This window comes from Rhinopithecus roxellana, chromosome 21 (assembly GCF_007565055.1).
Source record: "Rhinopithecus roxellana isolate Shanxi Qingling chromosome 21, ASM756505v1, whole genome shotgun sequence".
Lineage (NCBI taxonomy): Eukaryota > Metazoa > Chordata > Mammalia > Primates > Cercopithecidae > Rhinopithecus > Rhinopithecus roxellana.
The window spans coordinates 79,713,012-79,733,001 of NC_044569.1; the positions used below are offsets into that span (position 1 = coordinate 79,713,012).

General features: G+C 37.4%; 1 protein-coding gene and 1 pseudogene across 2 annotated transcripts in view; one reads left to right on the forward strand and one right to left on the reverse strand.

The window, feature by feature from the left end:
* CCDC178 (coiled-coil domain containing 178) overlaps positions 1-19,990 on the reverse strand; it is a 524,781-nt gene that overhangs the window by 154,399 nt on the left and 350,392 nt on the right. The gene's annotated exons all lie outside the window — the stretch shown is intronic.
* LOC104675863 lies at positions 14,500-15,740 on the forward strand (annotated as a pseudogene). Its single transcript, XR_004055680.1, has one exon. The product of XR_004055680.1 is annotated as an L-lactate dehydrogenase B chain pseudogene (transcript).

The following is a 19,990-nucleotide window of genomic DNA, read 5'->3' on the forward strand; positions in this document are numbered from 1 at the left end:
TTGTTAAAATGACTATATTGCCCAAAGCAATCTATAGATTCAATGTAATCCCTATCAAAATACCAATGACAGTCATCACAAAAATCTTAAAAATCCAAAAATTTGTATGAAACAAAAAAGGCTGAATAGCCAGAGCAATCCTGAGTGAAAATAACAAAACTGGATGCATCATACTACCTGATTTTAAAGTATACTACAAAGCTGTAGTAATCAAACATCATGATACTGGGATTAAAAACAGATGTATACACAATGGAGCAGAATAAAGAACCCAGGAATAAATTCACATATTTATAGCCAACTGTGCTTTCAAATTTGCCAGTAACATACAGTGAGGAAAGGATACGCTCTTCAATAAATAGTGCTGGGAAACTAGACTTCTATAGGCAGAAGAATTAAACTATATCTCTGTCTCTCACAATATGCAAAAATCACCTCAAGATGAATTTAAGACTTAAACATAGACCTAATACTATAAAACTGCTAGAAGAAAGTACAGGGAAACCCCTGAGGACATTGATCTAGGCAAAGATTTTATGGCTAACACTTCAAAAGTACAGGCAACAAAAACAAAAATAGACAAATGAAACTATATTAAACTTCTACAAATACTTCTGCAAAGGAAAGGAAACAATCAACAAAGTGAAGAGACAATTTGAAAAATGGGAGAAAATGTTTTCAAGCTATTTATCCAATAAGAGATTCATGACCAGAATATACAAGGTATTCAAACAAGTCAACAGCAAAGAAAGAAATAATCCACTTAAAAAATAGGTAAAGGATCTGGATAGACATTTCCAAAAGGAGACATACACATGACCAATAGGTATATAAAAAAATGCTAAACATTACTAATAATTAGAGAAGTACAAATCAAAACTATAGTGAGATAATATCTTACCCCAGTTAAAATAGTTATTATCAAAGACAAAAAACAACAAATGCTGGAAATAAGGCAGAGAAAAGAGAACTCTTACACTATGTTAGTAGAAATGTAAATTAGTATAGCCATTATGGAGAACTGTATGGAAGTTCCTCGAAAAACTAAAAACAGAACTACCATATAATACAGCAATCCCACTACTGGGGTATTTATCTAAAGGAAAAGATACCAATATAACAAAGGAATACCTACACCCCCATGTTTATTGCAGCAGTATTCATAATAACCAAGAAATGGAATCAATTTAAGTGTCCATCAATGAAATGATTAATGATGTCCATCAATGAATTACATGATATTGGACAACAATGGTTAATGTTCATCAATGAATGAATAAAAAATGTGGAATATCTACACAATAGTATACTATTCAGCCATAAGAAAATCTTGACACTTTCAGCCACATGAATGAAACTGGAGGTCATTATGTTAAGTGAAATAAGCCAGGAACAAAAAGACAAATATTGCATGTTCTTACTCATATATAGGGGCTAAAGATATTGTTCTCATGGAGGGAAAGAGGAGAATGATGGTTACTAGATGATGGAAAGGGTGAAGGTGTAGGGTTAAAGAGGTTGCTTAATGAGTACAAACATACAGTTACATAGAAGGACTAGGTCCTATTGTTTGATAGCATGGTAGAGTGACCACGGTTAACTAATTTATTGTATATTTAAAAATGGCTAGGAGAGAAGACTTGAAATGGTCCCAATGTAAAGAAATAACAAATGTTTGAAGTGATGGATATTTTAAATAGCTTGATTTTATCATTATACACTGTATACATGTATCAAAATATCATATGTACCCTATGAATATGTGGAATTATATATTAATAAAAATTGGTCAAAATCAGGAAACTAGATAACATTAAAGAAAAAGAGACAGTGTTTCAAATTTAAATTAATTTGATTAATAAAGACAAATGCAAAAGAAAATAGTACAAATTCATTGAGACACATTACAAAGATACAACAGGAGTTATTACCAACAGAGGTCATAAATATGAAAATAAATTTTCAAATCAATTAAGGATAAGAATTAGAAAATAAACAGCTCTGTTAAAATACAAGAAAGAGAAAATAGTATGTGCTCCATCAATATTTATTTAACTATAGTGAATTATTGAATGGTGAGCTTTATACAGTGAGTAGCAAACAGGCTGGAGTTAAATGAGTTATTTACCACTGCCTTTTAGGAGCAAGTAGTCATACTATTGATCAGAGTGAGCTAGTCATGATGGAAAGATGGACATATAGAAGAAGAATGAGTTGGCCATGTAGAAATTTAACAGAAAAAAAAAAAGATCTGTCTATATATAAAATTGTGAGATCAGGAAAATTAGCTGTCTGCATTAAAATCAAGAAGTCTTTGAAATATTATTATAAGGGTATTTTCAAATGAAAGTAATTTGGAAAAGGCAAAATATGTGGAAAAGGCAAACATTTTTAAAGAGGTTAAATAATCTGATATCATTATTTGGTTATCTGGGAAGATACCAGTAGTCATCAATCAAATTCTCATCACCTGGAAAAGTATGGGTACTATGAAATACGAACACGGTTTTCTGAATAGCAAATCATGCCAGACCCATTAAACTGTGTTCTGTGATAGGACTACAGGCTACAGAGACAAGAAAAAATGATAGTGACAATCCATCTTGTTTTCAGGAGGGCTCGGAATCTGCTCTTTGTCACATTTTCATTGAGAAACTTGGGGAAATATGACCTTAGCCACATTATATTTAGGTGGATGGATGCACAACATGCTTGAATGTTTAACCAAAGGGAAATTGAAGTTTCAATTTCAAGTTGCACTAATATTTTGATGTAACTCCCAAGCACTGATTCTTAGGATCATCTAGTCAACTGCTATTAGATAATTTGCAGTAAGTAATTTAGAGTGTGGTCATCAACTCTCTAGGTAATTACGAATATTAGTTGGCATAAGGAGGAGATAAAAATTGAAAGGTTGAATAATATAAATACACAAAAAAGATGCCTGGAAGAAAATTTTCTTATTACAATATTAATCAACAATGTGATACTGCTGTGAATACTGCCTATACTCCACAGGAAATTCTTAAAAACAGTATGATATGCAAGGACTTGAAAAAAATCTTTTTGTCTTTTCCTGGTTTTAGTGGATTATCACTAAGTTACTCCCTTCTAGTTTTAGTTACCAATACTATACTTTTAAGTGAATTCAGAGACGCAATTTGGTCTTTTTGTGTTTTTCAGATGTTCTCCATGTAGATCATATTAATTTTTAAATTAGGCATATAAGCTATCCTTTAAAAAATGGTTAAAAGCAAGTAAACACAAATAATTTAGAGAAAATATAGAGGCTATTACCCTCTGAAATCTCTTAGGAATAAAATAAATGGAAGAGAGTCCCCATAAGAAAAACTTGACAAAATGAGGAGGGTTATTGAGCCTATGGTCAAAAGATATTTACAAATACATAATATGCAATAGCCACTATGCTAGGCTATCACAAACATCATCTCATATAATCTTCACAGTACCTCTATTCAGTAAAAGAGAAAAGATACTTGGAGGAAACAGGCTGACTAGGTGACTTTGCCAAGGTCTTATCAGAGCCAGAATTTAAACTCAATGTGTATTGACTTATGTCCTTAACGGAAAGAAGAATAGAATGTGTCTTCATTATTTGTGTATTGTGTGTCAACATCACAGAAAAATAATTTTAAATTTATAAGTATGTATTTTAAGGCATAGTGCAGAGTTTTGCCAATTCTTTCTTTCAACATTGATTTAAATTGTTCTGCAGGGTTCACTTTTTCCTTACATAAAAGTAGAACAATTCCTCAAAAGGTGCTTTCACTATGTTGGCCAGGCTGGTGTCAAACTCCTGGCCTCAAGTGATCCACCCACCTTGGCCTCCCAAACTGCTGGGATTACAGGCATGAGTCACTGCGCCTGGCCAACTATACATTTTTTAATAATCAAAGCAAATGAATTATAGTGTAAAGTATTTACAGTGGGAGCTGAGGATATTTGGGATTCTGTCTGACTTGGATTTTTCTAGATTTTTTACTTGTGGGTATCCCACATTTTTTCAAAATCTCATAACATTTATTTTTCAGTGCGCATTTCTTGTTTCAGGGCCCTTATTAATTTTTTCTTTTTTGTAACATAAAATGGCTTTACATTTTTATATCATAAAATAAATATAATAAAAATAAAATAGAGAAATAAAGAAGAAAATGAAAATCATTTGCAGCCTGAGTATTGCTAACTTTTGGAATGTAGCTTTACAGGTAGACTGATAGATGGATAGAAATGATTATAATAAAATCTAATAATGTGAGAATACAAAGTGGGAATCATACATTACATGGTTACATGATGTGAAAACACCTTAATTTTCACTTAACTATGTACTGAAGCTCTTTATACCATTCATTTAAAAGGTTGCATAGTACTCCATTGTATACAAATTCTCTCATATACTCAGGCAATTCTATATTACTGTATATTGAATTTGCTGACAATTTCCTTTTTTATAAAGAGTACTATAATCAGCATCATTTTACATATATCTTTGCAGACTTTCAGATTATTTTCCTATAAATTTCTAGATGTAGAAATGCTGTCTCAGTGGGTATGCATAAACATTTTGTTAGATACCCACTGGGAACGATCATCAAGTAATTGCAAAAATATTTGCCGGGCACTTCTCTAGGTGCTAGAATAATGGCTGTGAATTAGATAATAAGTTCCTCGCTTGTATTGAGCATACGTTTATGGCAGAAATAAACCATGAACAAATAAACATAAAATAAAATGTCAGAGTATTAACAGCAAAGAAAATACATAGGGTGGCATGATAGTGGGTGGCTAAAGGACAACTTTAGTGACTCTGGGAAGGCTGCTCTAAGGAAGGGACTTTTAATCTGGTGATTAAATGGTTAAGAAGAAGGCACGTATGAAAATTTTTGGGAATATATACAGCTCAAAGCATCTGGAAATTCAAGGTCCCTATGTTGGGAATGAGGCTAGTGGTCAAGGATCAAAAAGTAGCTGGAGACTAGAGCACACTGAGGTGAGTAAGAGAGTAATCTGAATAAGGAAGAGACTGGATTATGCAGTCTGAGAGGCCAGGGCAAGAAATGTGGATTTTATCCTTAATATAGGGGTAAGTTACTGGGTGATTTTAAATTTTAATTTAATTATGATTTTACATATATCTATATAATTTAATATATACTTAAAATGTGTATATATATATTAAAGCATGCACATCATAAGTGTGTAGCACAATGAATTATTCACAAACTGAACACAGATTAAGAAAGAAAACATTACATCATTCTCAATCTCCCTTTATGCCCTCTTCCAATCACTGCTTCCTACCAACAGTAACTACTCCCAACATCATAGATTAATTGCACCTGTTTATATAGACCAAAAATTGCACAGTATCCATTTCTGTGGCTGGTTTCTTTTGCTTAAAATTATGTTTTCTTCATTCACACTTAGGCATCCACCTGAAGAGATAAAGGTAGATAAACAAAAGTAAAGGGATTTCACCATGGAGCCCTGGAGAACTCCAACATTCAGAAGTGGAGCAGAGTAAAATTTGCTGACACAAGAGATATTCTGTCTAGTGTGCAGTGAGGTGGGAGGAAAATAGGAGGCCATTGTGTCATGGCCAAGGGAGATTGCTTCAGGAAGGGGAGTAGTAAACAGTGATCAAATATGGTTGAGCTATTGAGCAAGATGAGACCAGATACACCCTATGGGGTTTGACATCATGGAGGCAATTGACAAATGGTACTTCAAAGAAGAGAATGGAAAGTGATGAAGACTGCAAATGTAGACAACTCATTCCAAAATTTGCAACAAAACATAAAGTGCTCCAGAGAACATGGACTCAAAAGTGAGTTCTTGGGATGGCAGATATTATGGTATATTTGTATAATACATGATGATGAAAATAATTCAGTGGATAGGGAAATTAAGATATGGAAGGATAGGAAAATTGTATGAGTGATGACTCTGAGAAGGTGAAAGAGGATGGAATCCAGGGCACAACTGAAAAGACATCTATATTAGGAGCAGACATACTTCAATCTTAAACAGGTGGAAAGACATTAACTGTGGAGTAGATGCAGATACTTTGATGGATTTGATGTCAGATGAATTCTCATCTTCTATGAATGCCTCTTTTTCCTTCCACTCCCCTAGTATCACTGTGTATAACCTACTGTCACTGTGTATAATCAGTCTTACTGATCTTTTGAAAAGAGAATTGAAGACTTGTATCTCCATTTAATTTGTACATATATGATTTTTAGAGAGGTAGAAACATTTTGCCTATGTTTATTGGACATCTGGATTTTTAAAGCTTGCTAATTAATCTATATTTGCTGCTTGTTCATTCAAAAATACCTTTCTGGAGTAGAACTGTATTGTTTGCACCACAAAGGTAAATGCTTGAGGGTATGAAAATTCAATTCTCTACATTGTGATTATTATGCATTATATTTCCATATCAAAACATTTCATGTATCTATAAATATGTATACCTACTGTGCAACTTCAAAAATTAAAAATAAAAATTTTTAAACAAGCAAAAAAAAAAATACCTTTCTGTTCCCATCACATAAGCAATAACTTGACTAGATACAATATTCTTGCTTTAATTTTTTCTTTAAAATTATGTAGTTATTGGTCAGTCATGGTGGGTCACGCCTGTAATACCAGCACTTTGGGAGGTCGAGGCAGGCAGATCACTCGAGGTCAGGAGTTCAAGACCAGCCTGGCCAACACGGTGAAACTCCGTCTCTACTAAAAATACAAAAATTAGCCAGGCATGGTGGTGCATGCCTGTAATCCCAGCTACTTGGGAGGCTGAGGCAGGAGAATTGCTTGATCCCAGGAGGCAGAGGTTGTAGTGAGCTGAGATTGCGCCACTACACTCCAGCCTGGGGTACAAAAGCGAAACTTCATCTGAAAAAGAATTATGTAGATATTTTTCTACAGTTTTCTGTCATAAAATATTGTGGAGATTAAGTCTGAAGTTATATTCCCTTTGTAGGCATTATATTTCTTCTAATGCATGCTTCATGGAATTACTTCTTTATTCTTGAAATTTATAATGTAGTAAAGAATCATCAGAGAAAAGCTCTAAGACCACCTGGCTTTTCATATGGGTGACCCCATGCCTTGCTCACACACAGGCATGCTGTGCTACTGGCAGTTCTCAGTCCCGACAATGACTTCAGATGGACTTCCCCAGATATCCATGAGTGACACCTCCAATCCTAGCATTCTTAGGTAAGAAAGATCCCATCCACGTTAGCAGACATACCTCTTACGAACATCAGTCTTCACACTTGACAGGGGATTCAATGTGGTAGTCCTTACTTCAGGCCACATGTTTCCAATATAGGAGGATATTTGAGGAAAGGGATACCATAATTCCTCCCATTGCTTACTGCCACATTTCAGATGTCTCTCAGAAATGAGAGTTTCTAATTATCAGCACTCCGCATCTTCATTTGTTTTTCCAAATGTGTTGCCTTTCTCCTCTTTGTGTGATATATTTGTCAGCACTCCATCTTGTCAGCATTGATTATTATAATATTCTCTATAATATTCTTTCCTTAAAACTTTCGAAACTTCTCTTGGGTTAATCTAGTCAGCTCTTGGTGTGTGTGAGGGGGAGGAGGCAGGTAGTGCATCTAACCCCGTCATGCTACCATGTTTTCCAGAATATCAATCTCAGTATCTCTATCATCAAATTTTCACAGCAAACTTTGCTCTACTCTGTATTCTCTGCTAAATGCTAGCAGCTGCTTGGAGCTGCTAATAGGGTGTGTACCCTCACCCTTCATCTTTGTGTCTATAGCAATCTGTTTAGGATCAAGATCTTGTGGTAAACACATGTTCTGTTGTCTGAGACAATGGGACGAGATTTTAAAGTTCCTCTAGTGGGAGAGATATTTATCTGCCTGAACTTTCACCATTGATTAGAAACATAAATGATCTACCATTTCCTATGTAACACCATAAACTCTCTCTCAAAAAATATTTTATTACTAAGCATTGGTTATTCATATTCATGCCCAATATCACAGGTACTACAAAATATTTATAATTGAAATACTTTTGCATTTAAAGAGAGACAGTTATACCCTGTATATGGATAATGAGTTGGGCATGGTAAAGAAAAATAATATAATAGAAGGAGAATAAGTCCCAGGGTCCTGGGTTTGAATGCTAGCTCTGGTTCCCACTTACAAGTAGAGTGGCCTAAAATTAAACAAAGTACCTGTTATAGGCTAAATAGTATTCCCTTTTATCCCAATTGCATATGTTGAAGTCCTAACCCAAGTAGCTTGTAACATGACCCTATTTAGAGACAGGATCTTTACAGAGGTAGCCGAGCTAAAAATGAGGTGATTATAATGTTCCCTAATCCAAAATGAGTGATATCTTTATCAGTTGACCTAAGAGGGAGTTTTTTGAAAAAAAAATATATATCTATATATCTATATATCTATATATCTATATATATATATATCTATATCTATATCTATATAGATATAGATATATAGATCAGCCGCTAGCTAGACTAATAAAGAAGAAAAGAGAGAAGATCAAAATAAATACAATTAGAAATGATAGAGAGGATGTTACCACTATCTCTACAGAAATAAAAATAACCATCAGAAACTACTACAAATACCTCTGTGCACACAAACTAGAAAACCTAGGAGAGATGGATAAATTTCCAGACACATACACCCTCCCAAGACTGAATGAGCAAGAAACTGCTTCTCTGAACAGATCAATAATGAGTTCAAAAATTGAATCAGTAATAAATAGCCTACCAATCAAAAAAAGCCCAGGACCAGATGAATTCACAGCCAAATTCTACCAGGTGTACACAGAAGAGCTGGTACCATACCTACCGAAACTATTACAAAAAATTGAGGAGGGACTCCTCCCGAACTCATTCTATGAAGCCAGCATCATCCTGACATGAAAACCTGGCAGACACACAACGACGACAAAAAGAAAACTTCAGGGCAATAGCATTGATGAACATTGATGCAAAACTCCTTAACAAAATACTTGCAAACCAAATCTAGCAGTGCATCAAAAGGCTAATCTACCATGATGAAGTAGGCTTCATCCTTGGGATGCAAGGTTGGTTCATCATACACAAATCAATAAATATGACTCATGCCAATAGAACTAAAGACAAACACCACTTGATTATCTCAATAGATGCAGTAAAGGCTTGAAATAAAATTCAACATCGCTTCATGTTAAAAACTCTCAATAAAGTAGGTATTGAAGGCACACAACTCAAAATAAGAAGAGCCATCAATGGCAACATCATACTGAATGGGGAAAAGCTGGAAACATTCCCATTGAAAACCAGCACAAGACAAGAGTGCCCTCTCCTGCCACCTCTATTCAACATAGTATTGGAAGTCCTGGTCAGAGCAATCAGGCAAGAAAAAGAAATAAAGGGCATCCTTGAGGAATCGCCAAACTGTTTTCCACAATGGTTGAACCAGCTTACAATCCCACCAACAGTGTATAAGTGTTCCTATTTCTCCACATCCTCTCCAGCACCTGTTGTTTCCTGACTTTTTAATGATTGCCATTCTAACTGGTGTGGGATGGTATCTCATTGTGGTTTTGATTTGCATTTCTCTGATGGCGAGTGATGATGAGCATTTTTTCATGTGTCTGTTGGCTGTATGCATGTCTTCTTTTGAGAAATGTCTGTTCATATCCTTTGCCCACTTTTTGATGGGGTTGTTTTCTTCTTGTAAATTTGTTTGAGTTCTTTGTAGGTTCTGGATATTAGCGCTTTGTCAGATGAATAGATAGCAAAAATTTTCTCCAACTAGAAGTACCATATGACCCAGCCATCCCATTACTGAGTATATACCCAAAGGATTATAAATCATCCTGCTATAAAGACACACGCACACATATGTTTATTGCAGCACTATTCACAATAGCAAAGACTTGGAATCAACCCAAATGTCCATCATGTGACAGACTGGATTAAGAAAATGTGGCACATATACACCTTGGAATACTATGCAGCCATAAAAAAGGATGAGTTTGTGTCCTTTGTAGGGACATGGATGCAGCTGGAAACCATTATTCTCAGCAAACTATCACAAGAACAGAAAACCAAACACCGCATGTTCTCACTCATAGGTGGGAACTGAACAATGAGATCACTTGGACTCAGGAAAGGGAACATCACACACCGGGGCCTCTTATGGGGAGGGGGGAGGGGGGAGGGATTGCATTGGGAGTTATACCTGATGTAAATGACAAGTTGATGGGTGCTGACGAGTTGATGGGTGCAGCACACCAACATGGCACAAGTATACATATGTAACAAACCTGCATGTTATGCACATGTACCCTAGAACTTAAAGTATAATAATAAAAAAAACTTAAAACAAATTCTAGGCCGGGCACGGTGGCTCAAGCCTGTAATCCCAGCACTTTGGGAGGCCGATACGGGCGGATCACGAGGTCAGGAGATCGAGACCATCTTGGCTAACACGGTGAAACCCCGTCTCTACTAAAAAATACAAAAAAATTAGCCGGGCGAGGTGGTGGGCGCCTGTAGTCCCAGCTACTCGGGAGGCTGAGGCAGGAGAATGGTGTGAACCCGGGAGGTGGAGCTTGCAGTGAGCTGAGATCCGGCCACTGCACTCCAGCCTGGGTGACAGAGCGAAACTCTGTCTCAAAAAAAAAAAAAAAAAAAAAAAAAAAAAAAAAAAAAAATTCTAAACTGGTTTTTTTTTTTTGTGGGGGGAAAGTGGTTGTATATAGAAAGACAAACTATTGAAATATAACATTTATATGGATCTCTGAGTGAAAAAACATGCAATCCAGAAAGGCCCCCTATTCAATAAATGGTGAGGAGATAACTGGCTAGAAATATTCAGAGGTTTGAAACTGGACCCCTTCCTTACACCATACACAAAAATGGACTCGAGATGAACTTAAGACTTAAATGTACAATCCAAACCTATAAAAACCCTGGAAGATAACCTAGGCAATACGATTCTGGAGATAAGAACCAGCAAAAGTTTCATGTTGAAGACACCAAAAACAATCATAACAAAACCAAAAGTTGACAAATGTGATCTAATTAAACCAAGGAGCTTATGCACAGCAAAAGAAAACTATCAGCAGAGTAAATAGACAATTTACAATACGGGAGAAAATTTTTGCAAAGTGTGCATCTGACAAATGTTTAATATCCAGTGTCCATAAGGAACTTAAACAGACTTACAAGCCAAAAACAACCCCATTAAAAAGTGGGCAAAGGACATCAACAGTTTTCAAAAGAAGACATACATGTGACCAACAAGCATATTTTAAAAAGCTCAATATCACTGATCATTAGAGAAATGCAAATCAAAACTACAATGAGATACCATCTCACACCAATCAGAATGGCTATTATTAAAAGGTCAAAATATAATAGATGCTGGTGAGATTGTGGAGAAAAGGGAACACCCATACACTTGGTGGGAGTGTAAGTTCAACTATTGTGGAAAGCAGTGTGGCAATTTCTCAAAGAGCTAAAACCAGAACTACCATTTGACTCAGCAATTCTATTACTGGGTATGTACGCAGAGGAATAGAAATCATTTTACCATAAAGACACATGTAAGTGAATGTTCATTGCAGCATTCTTCACAACAGCAAAGACATGGAATCAACACAAATGCCTATCAAGGACAGACTGGATAAAGAAAATGTGGTGCATCTACACTGTAGAATACTATGTAACCATAAAACGAATGAGATCATGAGATCATGTCTTTTGTGGGAATGTGGATGCAGCTGGAGGCTGGTATCCTTAACAAACTAACATAGGAACAGAAAACCAAATCTCACATGCTCTCACTTATAAGTGGGAGCTAAATGATGAGAACTTGTGGACACGAAGAAGGGAACAACAGATGCTGGAGCCTACTTGAGGGTAGTGGGTGGGAGGAGGGAGAGAAACAGAAACATAACTAATAGTTACTATGCTTAGTACCTGTGTGACAAAATAATCTGTACACCAAAACCGCATGACATGAGTTTACCTATGTAACAAACCTGCACATGTAACCCTGAACCTAAAATAAAAGTTAAAAAAAGAAAAGAAGAGGAGATCTGGACAGATGCATACAAACGGAAGACACTATTGACACAGGAAAAACATAGCCCCCTACAAGCAAGGGAGGGGCTGGGAACAGATCCGTACCACCAGATCATCAGAAAGAATCAACCCTGTTGACACCTTCATCTCATATTCTGGCCTCCAAAACTCTGAGACAATAAATGTCTGTTGTTTAAATCACTCAGTCTGTGGCACTTTGTTAGGGCAGCCCTAGCATATTAATACCGTAGCTTTGTTTTCTAAGGAAAAATGGGAATATTCCCAGTTGTTTCATAGTGTTTTTATGAATTAAATAATAATAGAATAAAAATGATAATGATATCTGTAATTGGTCAACATTTATGATATGGTTGGTGCAACTCAATGATTTACACCTGTTGTAAATGTCTAGCATGGTGACTGCCACACAGAAAAGTAAACATTCTACTTTCTCTTATTTATTGCAATGAAGAGATGCTGAAATAAAAATATACTGCAATAAGGAGGTGCAATAAGGACATGCAAAAATATAGAAAGTAAAAAACTAAAGAGATAGCCCATAAAAGGAAAAATAAACACATTATAGGAAGTAGGGAAACTTGTCAAAGACTCTGTACAATAGAGGTAACAATCAGATATGGAAGTAGTAAGAGCACAGTCAGTAACTAGTGCCCAGGCTGAACCGAGGAGGACATACTTTATTGTAAAGTACTCCGTAGGTTTCTTTAGCCAGAACTGTCACAATGTGTCCAAGGTTTCACTGACATGTGATCCCATAGCTTGCATAATGACTATTATTAATATAATTGTTTTAACAATATTAATAGTAAAGGTTATCATGAAGTCATATACAGCATTGTTAACTGTTTTTTATTTTCTTTTTAGCTTTCTGAGTTAGTGACACATTATTGCAGCAAAACATATGTAGGGTCAATTCATGCTGAATAGTTATTAGAAACCATGATAACAAAAGTCATTACACTGCAGTTCAGTTTTGACAGTAAAATTTCTGCAACATTATCACAAATCCTCATGCATTAGTGCAATGATCCTTACTATAGTTTCATATTAGAATCAAAAGATTGCCATAGCTTGCTTGATACAAAAAGTCAAGCAAGCCATATTCTTTTCTGCTTTTACAGATAACATTTTTGCTCTTTTTCTATGTACATCATTCAGACAGTAGCTTTGTTTTATATACTTTTCTCAATAACCTATGAGTACAGTGCATATATCTTTCTTTAAAATATTTTTTTTTCTTGAAAGACTACACAATTCTGATACCCCATACCAAGGGAAATAGACAAGGATTTTATATCTGACACAGTCTCACAAAACTCTAAACACTGTAGTCACTGCATTGTTACTTTTCTTTTTCTCAGATAAGGTATTGCCTGTATATGTTGTTTTATTTGTTAATCAGTGATTTACTATGATGGAAAAGTACAAGGTTGTAAAAAAGAACATTTGTCATTTTCAGGATTATTTTGATAGGAAATCAGTGAGAATTACTCTTCAACTGACAAAAGGAAAGTATTTTTAATGTCTATCTGTCCACAATATTTTTCCATAGTCACTTATTAATAAACTCTTAATGGGTCACACTGTACCAGTAAATTGCTTTACTCAAGGTTCACTTCAAGAAAGCAGGAAAACATTTAACTTGTGAATTAGTATCTAGTGAATTAGTTGAGGAACCTCCCAAAATCAATTAATTTCTTTTAGTAGAATCAGGTGTACACAGGTATTCACAGAATATGAATAATTAGGTCTGGGATGGTGGCTCACTTCTGTAATCCCAGCACTTTGGGAGGCCGAGGCAGGCAGATTGCTTGAGCGCAGGAGTTTGAGACCAGCCTGGGCAACACATAGTGAAACTTCATCTCTACCCAAAGTACAAAAATTAGCCAGACATGGTGGCACGCACCTGTGGTCTCAGCTACTCAGGGGGCTGAGGCGGGAGGATCACCTGAGCCCAGGAGGCAGAGGTTTCAGTGAGCTGAGATCACATCACTGTACTCCAACCTGGGTGACAGAGTGAGACCCCCATATCAAAAAGAAGAATATGAATAATTAGAGCACAGCATGCAAAATATATTCTCTGGAAATTTGGGTACAGACAAAATCCCAGTTAGTTTAGTATAATTGAAATGATTGTGTGACTCACTATGTTACTAGAGCCTCTCATGATGTAAGAATCCTTTGAAAATAAAAATAATCACATCTAAGTTACCTGATATCTATTGTTTTAATTCACTCTTGGTTAACAGAAAGTGATAATTTTACAATGTGTTTTGATTTCATATAACCTTTCTTAATACAAGGTAATAAAAGTCATTCCTATAAGGATTCCATTACCACGGTTCAGGTTATTTTCCGCAGTGCTGCTGTTACAGAGGTCTCCAGCGCCTTCCCTCTCCTGTGCAAAATGGCAACTCTTAAGGAAAAACTCATTGCACCAGTTGCGGAAGAAGAGACGACAGTCCCAAACAATAAGATCACTGTAGTGGGTGTTGGACAAGTTGGTATGGCGTGTGCTATCAGCATTCTGGGAAAGTCTCTGGCTGATGAACTTGCTCTTGTGGATGTTTTGGAAGATAAGCTTAAAGGAGAAATGATGGATCTGCAGCATGGGAGCTTATTTCTTCAGACGCCTAAAATTGTGGCAGATAAAGATTATTCTGTGACTGCCAATTCTAAGATTGTAGTGGTAACTGCAGGAGTCCGTCAGCAAGAAGGGGAGAGTCGACTCAATCTGGTGCAGAGAAATGTTAATGTCTTCAAATTCATTATTCCTCAGATTGTCAAGTACAGTCCTGATTGCATCAGAATTGTGGTTTCCAACCCAGTGGACATTCTTACATATGTTACCTGGAAACTAAGTGGATTACCCAAACACCGCGTGATTGGAAGTGGATGTAATCTGGATTCTGCTAGATTTCGCTACCTTATGGCTGAAAAACTTGGCATTCATCCCAGCAGCTGCCATGGGTGGATTTTGGGGGAACATGGCGACTCAAGTGTGGCTGTGTGGAGTGGCGTGAATGTGGCAGGTGTTTCTCTCCAGGAATTGAATCCAGAAATGGGAACTGACAATGATAGTGAAAATTGGAAGGAAGTGCATAAGATGGTGGTTGAAAGTGCCTATGAAGTCATCAAGCTAAAAGGATATACCAACTGGGCTATTGGATTAAGTGTGGCTGATCTTATTGAATCCATGTTGAAAAATCTATCCAGGATTCATCCCGTGTCAACAATGGTAAAGGGGATGTATGGCATCGAGAATGAAGTCTTCCTGAGCCTTCCGTGTATCCTCAATGCCCGAGGATTAACCAGCGTTATCAACCAGAAGCTAAAGGATGATGAAGTTGCTCAGCTCAAGAAAAGTGCAGATACCCTGTGGGACATCCAGAAGGACTTAAAAGACCTGTGACTACTGGGCTCTAGGCTATAGAAATTTAAAAACTACAATGTTATTAACTCTGAGCCTTTAGTTTTCATCCGTGTACATGGATCGCAGTTTGCTTTGATCTTCTTCAATATGTGAATTTGGGCTCACAGAATCAAAGCCTATGCTTGGTTTAATGCTTGCAATATGAGCTCTTGAACAAATAAAAAAAAATAGTATAAAAATAATGATAATAATACCTGTTTTGATTCTTATTCTCTCTTCATACATACTAAACAATCTGTGAAGTATGTTACATAATCTCATTTAATAACAACAACAAATGTAACTGAAATATATGTAGAACTTACTATGTATCAAAGGCTGTTAGAAATCTTTACATGTATTAAATTAGTTGTCAGAAAAACTGTATCAAGTAGATTCTGCTGTTATTCTCATTTTACAGATCAGGAACCACAGGCTCCAAGAGGTAAATGACTTGTTCAAAATCATAGCTAGGAAGTAAAAGGGCAGGATTCAAACCCAGGCAGTCTGGCTCCATGCTACACTGTTCTGCCCATTTTACAATCAAATTCTTGTTGAAAACACCATTTGTGCATATTTTGGTAATGTTCCTCAGAGAAAAAGGGTATGAATATATTAAAGCTCTTGCTATATATCGTCAATTTGTTCTTCATAGGGAGCATTTCAAAGTACAATATCACCATTGGTGAAAGTGTCAATTTTTCAGTGCTTCCTCCAAAAACTAGATATTATTACTGTAAAATATTATGCTAATCTGGTGGGTGCAAATGCTCTCCTGTTGTTTTCCTTTCCTTTTTTTTTTTTTTTTTAACTATTAAGGACACTTTTCTCCCTTTTATTTATCAACTTGCTTTGTATTTTTTAAAATATTCAACAAAGACAAGACATACCAAGGCAATACTTATTTAGGTTTTTTCATGATCTACTAGAGAAGTTATCTTTTAAGTGACAGAGAGTAGCACTCCATGTGGTAAAAATATTAAGTCCATGTTTGACACAGGTGTTGAAATATTTTCCCATAGTTTTAAACTCACAGACATTTAATTTTCATGTCAGCAAATTTATAAATATTCATTTAAAAAGATTTCTTCTTTTTCATGATGTTGATAAAAACTCTTCTCATTTCAAGATAAGATGCCTATTTAGCTACACTTTGTGTTTATATTTAACACTTGAGAGCATTTGTGGTTTTTGGCGTGGTTCAAGGTAGGATTTATTTGCAGTTTCCTGAAAACATACAGTAAGCCTTGCACCATTTTGTTGAAAAGACTATGCTGCATTTCTTTGCGTTTTTCCCATTTTTATACAATAAATATAGGCATATTAGGACTTCTTTTTGCAGCCAGTCCTTGTGATGCATTGAACTTTTTATCATTGTTATAACATGTTACACTTCTTGTAGCTTTATTTGTTTAAGAACAAGCTAGAACAAATATTCCCTCATTTTCTCCATAATCCTTTAATCTGTTTTCGTGTTCCAGTACAGAATAGTTTTATCAGCATCCAAAAAATATTCTTGTAATTTGTTTGGAATTGCTTTCAAATTATAACATGAAGATTCCAGATTAACCAAATTAAAATGTTGGGTATTGTTATGACATGTGCTGTTTTATTATCTTTTCCATCTGTAAAATTTTACAGGTTCCTTCACGAAGATTACAAATGACATATTTCATATTAGGTATTTCTGGGAAATTTTTGGCTGTTGTAGCTATTGCAAATGAGATCTTTTCATTTATATATGTGTTCTAATTGGTGTTTGGTGGTATAAGATTCGGATTAACGGCCGATCACAGTGGCTCACTATAATCCCAGCACTTTGAGAGGCTGAGGTGGGCAGATCACAAGGTCAGGAGTTGAAGACCAGCCTGGTCAACATACTGAAACCCTGTCTCTATTAAAAATGCAAAAAATTAGCTGGGCGTGGTGGTGGGCACCTGTAATCCCAGCTACTTGGGAGGCTGAGACAGGAGAATTTCTTGAACCTGGAGGTGGAGGTCGCAGTGAGTTGACATCACGCCACTGCACTCCAGCCTGGGCAACAGTGCAAGGCCCCATCTCAAAAAAAAAAAAAAAAAAAAAAAACACACACACACACAAAAAACAGAAAGTAAAAGAAAAGAAAAGAAATATTTGGATTAATTTCTCCAACCCATGTGTCATTGCTGAGTCTATCCCTCATGCCTGGTTTTATACATGCATATATACATGATTTTCTACTGTATCATCCTCTGTCAGTTTTACCTGGGCATTAGATTTCTTGCTATGGTGCGATTCCTTCATTCCTTAGGGCCTCGCATGTTTTTCTAATGGGTTATCATAATGTCTCTACTACTTCCACTTCTGTCCTCTCTACTCATAATCCATCCCATATTCTCAGGTTGCATACACTGTTTAACACCTATTATAGACTAGAAGATCATGTTATAATCATATAATCACACTTCAATTTGATACAAGAAATGAGAGACACATATATAGAAATATTAGTGGCCATAACTTCTTTTTTTTTTTTTTTTTTTTTTTTTTTTTTTTTTTTTTTTTTTTTTTTTTTTTTTGAGACGGAGTCTCGCTGTGTCGCCCAGGTTGGAGTGCAGTGACCGGATCTCAGCTCACTGCAAGCTCCGCCTCCCGGGTTCACGCCATTCTCCTGCCTCAGCCTCCCGAGTAGCTGGGACTACAGGCGCCGCCACCTCGCCCGGCTAGATTTTTGTGTTTTTTTTAGTAGAGATGGGGTTTCACTGTGTTAGCCAGGATGGTCTCGATCTCCTGACCTCGTGATCCGCCCGTCTCGGCCTCCCAAAGTGCTGGGATTACAGGCTTGAGCCACCGCGCCCGGCCTAGTGGCCATAACTTCTATATGCAAAATATAGTTTGTAGAAAACTGTTCTAGGTGCTTTATATTTAAAACATATTTTTATGCTTCAGAGAGTTGTTCAGAGAATTAAATAAGATTACATATAGGCAGGGCGCGGTGGCTCACGCCTGTAATCCCAGCACTTTGGGAGGCCGATACGGGCGGATCACGAGGTCAGGAGATCGAGACCATCCTGGCTAACATGGTGAAACTCCGTCTCTACTAAAAAATACAAAAAAACTAGCCAGGCGAGGTGGCGGGCGCCTGTAGTCCCAGCTACTCAGGAGGCTGAGGCAGGAGAATGGCGTAAAACCCGGGAGGCGGAGCTTGCAGTGAGCTGAGATCCGGCCACTGCACTCCAGCCCAGGCGACAGAGCGAGACTCCGTCTCAAAAAAAAAAAAAAAAAAAAAAAAAAAAAAAAAAAAAAAACAAACAAAAAAATTACATATAAAAGCTAACGGGGGGCGGAGCAAGATGGCCGAATAGGAACAACTCCAGTCTCCAACTCCCAGCGCGAGCGACACAGAAGACCGGTGATTTCTGCATTTTCAACTGAGGTACTGGGGTCATCTCACTAGGGAGTGCCGGACAATCGGTGCTGGTCAGCTGCTGCAGCCTGACCAGCGAGAGCTGAAGCAGGGCGAGGCATCGCCTCACCTGGAAGCGCAAGGGGGAAGGGGATCCGTTTTCCTAGCCAGGGGAACTGAGACACACAACACCTGGAAAATCGGGTAACTCCCACCCCAATACTGCGCTGTAAGCGTACAGGCATTCCAGGAGAATATATCCCACACCTGGCCGGGAGGGTCCCACGCCCACGAAGCCTCCCTCACTGCTAACACAGCAGTCTGCCGCGATCTATCCGCAAGGCAGCAGCGAGGCTGGGGGAGGGGCGCCCGCCATTGCTGAGGCTTAAGTAGGTAAACAAAGCCGCTGGGAAGCTCGAACTGGGTGGAGCTCACAGCAGCTCAAGGAAGCCTGCCTGTCTCTGTAGTCTCCACCTCTGGGGACAGCGCACAGCTGAAGACCAACAGGGGAAGTAGCCGGAGCCGGTGCAGACGCGAACGACTCTGTCTGACAGCTTTGGGGAGAGCCGCGGATCTCCCAACGCGGAGGTTGAGATCTGAGAACGGACAGACTGCCTGCTCAGGTGTGTCCCTGACCCTGAGTAGCCTAGCTGGGAGAAATCCCCCACTAGGGGCAGTCTGACACCCCACACCTCACAGGGTGGAGTACACCCCTGAGAGGACACTTCCAAAGGAAGAATCAGACAGGTACACTCGCTGTTCAGCAATATTCTATCTTCGGCAACCTCTGCTGCTGATACCCAGGCAAACAGGGTCTGGAGTGGACCTCAAGCAATCTCCAACAGACCAACAGAGAGTCCTTCTGACTGTCAGAAGGAAAACTATCAAACAGGAAGGACACCTATACCAAAACCCCATCAGTTCATCACCACCATCAAAGACCAGAGACAGATAAAACCACAAAGATGGGGAAGAAGCAGGGCAGAAAAGCTGGAAATTCAAAAAATAAGAGCGCATCTCCCCCTGCAAAGGAGCGCAGCCCATCACCAGCAAC